A 6355-nucleotide genomic window follows, 5' to 3' on the forward strand; every position below is an offset into this window, starting at 1 on the left:
TAATTAAAAATGTTGAAGAGAGAAGATATACATTAAGTAACTTGTTAATAAAAAATTCTATTGAAATGAAAATTAATCAACACTATTACATAAAACTGTTTTTATGACAGTTAAAATATTCATCCTAAAATTGTTTTAGAACCGTAGTTGAATTGTTTGTCGTTAAAAGTCTGAAAGATAATTATTTGGATAGTTATTATTAAAATTCCAAACCACGACACTTTCCATACATCATCGTTAAAAGCATGATTTACGTAAAAGAATATAAAATTTTATACAAACGACTTATAACAAAAATGTTTTTAAAAGCTACTCCAAAAATAAAAATAAAGGAAAAAATACGATGACGTTTAGGATTAGAACGATCATTAAAGGGTCTATCGAGAAATGAAAGATAAAAGGAAATGTGAGATACAATGACGGTTTGAGACACAACCATAGTTAAAAATGGCTTTTTTAAAAAAAATAAGTTGCATTTACAATTCCATTTTACCACAATTCTGCCAAAATTTTGCATGAACACATTTACGGTGTTTCTTCAAACAGTTCAAATGATATAATAATTTAAAAATTCTAATAATAACTAATTAATCTTCTAAACAAAGTTGATAAAAATATAAAAGAACTATAAACTAATGTACTCTAACTTTTCAACTACAATAAATCCTTATATCTATGAATAAAATACTTTGCTCATGCTTTTTAAGATAGGTTAATGCTTTTAAATTCAATGGTTGTACATAAAAAATCTACAAATGTGAATTGAAGTTAAAATTAGTATATATTTTAAATCCAATGGTTGTACATAAAAAATCTACAAATGTGAATTGAAGTTAAAATTAGTACATATTAAAGAATTGCATTATTTTATATGTGTAATAGTAGGTTATAGCATATTACCTAATCATAACCTCTTTGAAAACTAGGTTGCACAATGGATGCCATTCATTGCATGACGTAATAGCCACACTCATAGTCTTCAATTTGTTTATTGCACTACGTCCATAGGAAAACTATTTAGATAAATTAAATGATAATACAAAGTAAATGAATGATACATATAAATACCTTAAGGGGCATCCATGTGACCTTTTAAGTCATGACACTTGTTCTACCACTCAATATATTATGTCCACCACAAGCACTAAAAATAATAAGAACATTTAATGTTAGGAAACATGACATTGTATTCAAGGTCAATGTAATAGTAGGCGTTTCTTAATATAAACTTACGTTTCCACTATGTTTCAAGTAACTTGGAGGATTTTTATACAAGGAGCAAAACTATACAATGGTACGATCCATACTGATATATGTAGGAGCTACCAATGATGTCTGCATTCAAAAATTAGTTAAAACATATTTAAAATGCAAAAATTATGAGTTATTAAATAAGGATAGACTTACTCATCTATATATAGATCAAGGTAAATTTGTTTATTTTGATTCAATATTGAATTGCTGATGTACATTTGTGTTTATTTTCTTTTGTTACCCACTGGGATCATGAGTTGAGGGTCTACAAACTCGTATGTGTCATGCTTTCCCGCTTCTAAACACAAACCATGCAAGTACCTAAGTTTGATACATTATTAATATCACATAGGCAACAAATAAAAATTATTTTGAACTCTTAATTTCCTTTTACAAACTTACATCATCCATAATTGCAAAACATATATGTTTAACTCTTGATTCCTTGTTACAAACTTCTAACAAATTAGAACTATTTATGTACAATCGAAAATTGTATCTTTGTCAAAAATAGTAGCATCCTAAGGAATCTCCACTAGGTTTGTCTCTATGGTTGTAGAAACTTCCTTATATGTGACCATTGGATACTTGACAAACAATACTTTCTTTTTATTCACATGCAACTTCGTTTCATGTTACAACACACAAAACCAACACTGACATTAGTTAGCATAATATATACTACATATGTAACAATACTAGTGGAGATATAAACCAAAGTGCTTGATGTCATCCTAACGAGATGTTTGGGCTAGGCAATGAAGGTTTGCAATGCTTCTGATACAATACCAACCTCCGATGTCGGTAGGTACAGGAACTACAACATCACCGTAATATACCATCTCCACCATAACTTGTAACAAATGTGAGGGGAGAGGGTTGACCATGTAACATGGTGAAACTTTCAAAGCACTTTCAGTGGGCCACCAATCAGAACGAACATACATAATCAACCAATGTGTACAACTCACATTGGCAACCGAAGTCAATGTCATCTCTAGTTTCAATTGCAGTTGAATAACTTCCTTTAGTGTTAACTCTGACAATAGGAGAAAGGTCAGGTTTTACTACAATGGGGACCTTATGCAAGAGTAGTAAGCTCTCTAGCCATTTGTCAAACCCTTGCATCATCTCTAGTTGATCTTGTTTCATCTCCTTTCATAGCTCATCTTTGAGGTCAGCCTTTAGTTGTTGCAGGTACTTCTCACTAGGTGTAGTGGGTGAATGGGATTGGCGTTACAATGAGGATCTAAATTAATATTGAATCCCTACACCATATCCTGTAGTACGAACATGTCCATGGTGTCCAGGTTCTCTAAGAGAAGAAAACATATCTTCTTGACCATAATGAAAACTACCCTAGGTGTGTTACTAAACTAGATAATCCTAGCACATTGCATCATAAATTAGAAGACTTTAAATTAAATTAAAAGTTTTAAATTAAATTGTTGAAACACGTTTATTTACAAATCGCTCAACTACCCACTATGGAAGTCCATGTTCCTAAATTCTTTAGACTAAACTACTTCCTTTTTTTATCATGGTGGGATGGTGGGGATGGAGATTCAATTGAATATGCACTACCATCGTCATCGCCAAAAGCAGAATGTATTTTAAGCTTTTCTCTTATCATCTTCTACTCTACCTTTTGATAACCACCACGAGAAAGCAAGTGGGTATCTCATTATAACAATCTCTTCTTAAAATTCATCCAACTTTTGAGGGTCAATAACTTTGCTACATATGAAATTTAAAAATGAACACAATCGAGTTATATGTATAGTCATTTCAATCATATCTAAACGAGAATTGACGTCATCCTTCGTCGTCTCTTTTATATTTAGAAGTGTTTTAATTAAGCTATCACACACATTTTTTTCCAACATGCATTACATCTATATAGTAATGCACATCTAACTTGCACCAATACAGAAGATAAAAAAAAATATTGACCTCTTCTTCCATATGTTAGTCATAGTTTCCTTTCCCTTTTTCCCTCAAAAGTACATAAAGATCTTTCACATTCGCAAAAAATATGAACACTAGTTAATGGAATTGGAGAAATGTCATGTCCTTAGTGTCCATTAAAAGCCTTTTTTAATCTATAATAGGAGTGAAATTTATATAGAAATCAACGATGCCAAAGATATATTATTTTCCTTCCATGTTTTAACTGCTCATATGGTGTATTTTATTCACAAATTAGACATACTCTGTAACCTTTCACACTATAACTTGACAAATTTTCACATGTAGGAAAGTCGTTGATAATAAAAAATAGAATTATGCATAAAGAAATATTTGTTTCCACACCCATCAAAGACTTCAACCCTATCATCCTAGAACAACTTTCAATCATCATTCAATGGACTAAGATAAACATTTATGTCATTCTCTGGTTGTGGTGGACCATAAATCATCATAGATTCATGTACTTTCTCTTCATACACAAACCCGAAGGCAAGTTAGAAATCACTAACAAAATAGGCTATGAACTATGATTGGTACTAAAATTTTCATAAGGATTCATTCCATCTATAGCTAGTCCAACCCTTAAATTTCTTGATTCATTTCCAAATGCAGGAAATTCCTTATCAATATTCTTCCATTGCATATAATTTGTAACATGTTAGAGTAGTTCATCACATTTCTACTCATCAGCATGCCATCTAAGGTTTTTTGCATCATGTAGATTCACAAACATGAGTTAAAACCTTTGAATTATTAGTAGATACCAAACTACCTTCGAAGTAGGTTTGTGCTTTGTGATCTCGTCATTATTCTCCTAATTAAACATCTTTGACCTTATAATGTGACAAACCACACTTGCAAGTATCACTTATATGGGATGAATTAATCCAACTTCGATCCATGTTCTGTATGTAGGTCATTGAAATTATGTTTTTGTTCAATGCACATACATCTCATTCTTTCCTATAAAAGGTATGACCCTATCCTATTTGAGAAGATTCACTTTTATTATAGTTATTAGTACATAAAATTTAATCACCATTTCTTATATTTCATAAAATTTTGGTAGCATTTCAAATTGGTCTTCAGGTGGCACAAAGTGAAAGTGGTGAACATAATCAAATATGCACCCGAAGATCAACAAAAATGCAGTAAACCAAAATTAAGTGAAATATATCAAATGTAGATTATAAGTTATATACTAATGAAATAATAAAAAGTGATTAATCTTCCCAAATTGTCCCACCGACAATTCAAGATTCAACAATTATTGTCCGCACAACCTCCACCAAAATTAAATACAGTTTAGGTTGTTTAAAATAGGAGTACTAGATATATCAATGTATTAAATCTCAAACAGAAAACTAAAGATCACTCAATGTTTATCGAAGGTCGAACAACTCTGAACTCAATCCCAACATGTTTAACAGATATTTCAAATTACAAACAATAAATTAGTGATTAAGCATTCATACTCAATACTCAATATTCATAATCAATACTTAATATGCAACTTAAACCAAAACATATATTTTAAATTAAATAAACGATATGTAAGAATTCATACTTAATATGAAAAGATTAAGCAAAAAGCATTTATAAAAAGGTTTAATTAGTGATTTAGTCCTTTAATTTTTCAATTTGGTTCATTTTGGTCCTCTTATTATTTTTGGGTGGAATTTAGTCCTCTATTTTTTTAAAAGTGTTCAATTTGGTCCACCAATTGTTTAAAAAAGTTCAATTTCTTAAAAGTTTTCAATTTAGTTACTCTATTTAAATTTTTTTTATTCAATTTAGTCCCTCTATTTTTTAAAACTATTCAATTTTGTCTTTTCCAATTTGAGACCAAATTAGTAGTTAAGCTTAATAACAACTTATATATACATGTAAATTTATTTTTAGAATTTATACATCAAATCACTCCACCTACATGTAAAAATCTGAGTATTTAGGTGGAGAGAAAAACTAAAATAATTTGAGTATTTAGATGGAGTGATTTGATGTATAAATTATAAAAAATTATTTAAACATGTATATATAAATTGCAAATAAGCTTAATTACTAATTTGTTTTCAAATTGGAGAAGACAAAATTGGATAATTTTAAAAAATAGGAAAACTAAATTGAATCAAAATTTTAAATAAAGGAACTAAATTGAAAATTTTAAAAAAATTGAACCTTTTTAAACAATTGGAGGACCAAATTGAACCTTTTTAAAAACTTGGAGGTTTAAATTGAACCCAAAAATAATAAGAGTACCAAACCAACAAATTAGAGTACTAAATCTCTAATTAAGCCTTATAAAAACTACTATTATAAGAACGTATTCCATCTAATTTAATATTAGTACATTTTATAAAAAAATTAATAATGAAGCTAAAGAAAAATTGAAATATGAAACTAACTGGAAGAAAAAGACCGAAAGAAAGAAGACCATGGGAGAAGTACTACGACACACAATGCGAGGGTTTGTGGTGTTGTGTCGAGTGTCCCTTAGAAACACGAAGAGGCAGCAAACGAGGAGAACCCTAGCAGCAACGAATGGGGCAAAGAAGTAAAGAAGGAAAGCGAACACTGATGGTAGAGACGAACGAACCCAACAGTGGTCAAGAGCGAACCCAGCAACAAGGCGCATGAACTAGGCAACGGTGGAGAGCGCAACTTTGCAAAAGAACTTTCCTCATAATGTAATTAGCAACAGAGAGAGAATGGCGACACGACGACATCAGTAGTAGTGTCAACGTTAAAAGCGTCAATGTCTTAACAGTGGAACAAGAGAGTCGATGAGACTGTATATAATTCTTGAAAAACGAGCAAAATAGGAAGTTGGCGATTTTAAAAAAATTATCAAATTTTTCAACGACGATTGTTAGTAAATATGTCGTTGTTTCCCATCCCCTAAACTTTCAACAACGATTTTTCCGATTAACCGTCACCTTTTCGCATGCTACAACTTTTATTGATAATTTTTCTAATAATTATCATTATAAAGTTTGTTTTTCTATAATTTTGTCGCCGCATTTTTTTCTGCGTTTTTTTTAATACGGTGTTAATTTGACAGTCTTATTTTGCGCTAGCGTAAATGTTAAAAAATCAAATAATTAGTTGTTTATAAGAATATCAAATTTAT

The 6355-nt window shown here is 30.2% G+C and overlaps 1 long non-coding RNA gene across 1 annotated transcript; it reads right to left on the minus strand.

The window, feature by feature from the left end:
- Positions 1 to 801: 801 nt before the first annotated feature.
- LOC146885390 (uncharacterized) lies at positions 802 to 6151 on the minus strand. Its single transcript, XR_014995802.1, has 4 exons — positions 5631 to 6151; positions 1234 to 1335; positions 1069 to 1144; positions 802 to 996 (listed from the first exon to the last, which is right to left on the minus strand). It is a non-coding gene; the product is annotated as an uncharacterized LOC146885390 (long non-coding RNA).
- Between the last annotated feature and the right edge of the window lie 204 nt (positions 6152 to 6355).

Source organism: Vigna unguiculata, chromosome 6, assembly GCF_037176805.1.
Source record: "Vigna unguiculata cultivar grain cowpea cultivar isolate G323 ecotype 2 chromosome 6, ASM3717680v1, whole genome shotgun sequence".
NCBI classification, from domain to species: domain Eukaryota; kingdom Viridiplantae; phylum Streptophyta; class Magnoliopsida; order Fabales; family Fabaceae; genus Vigna; species Vigna unguiculata.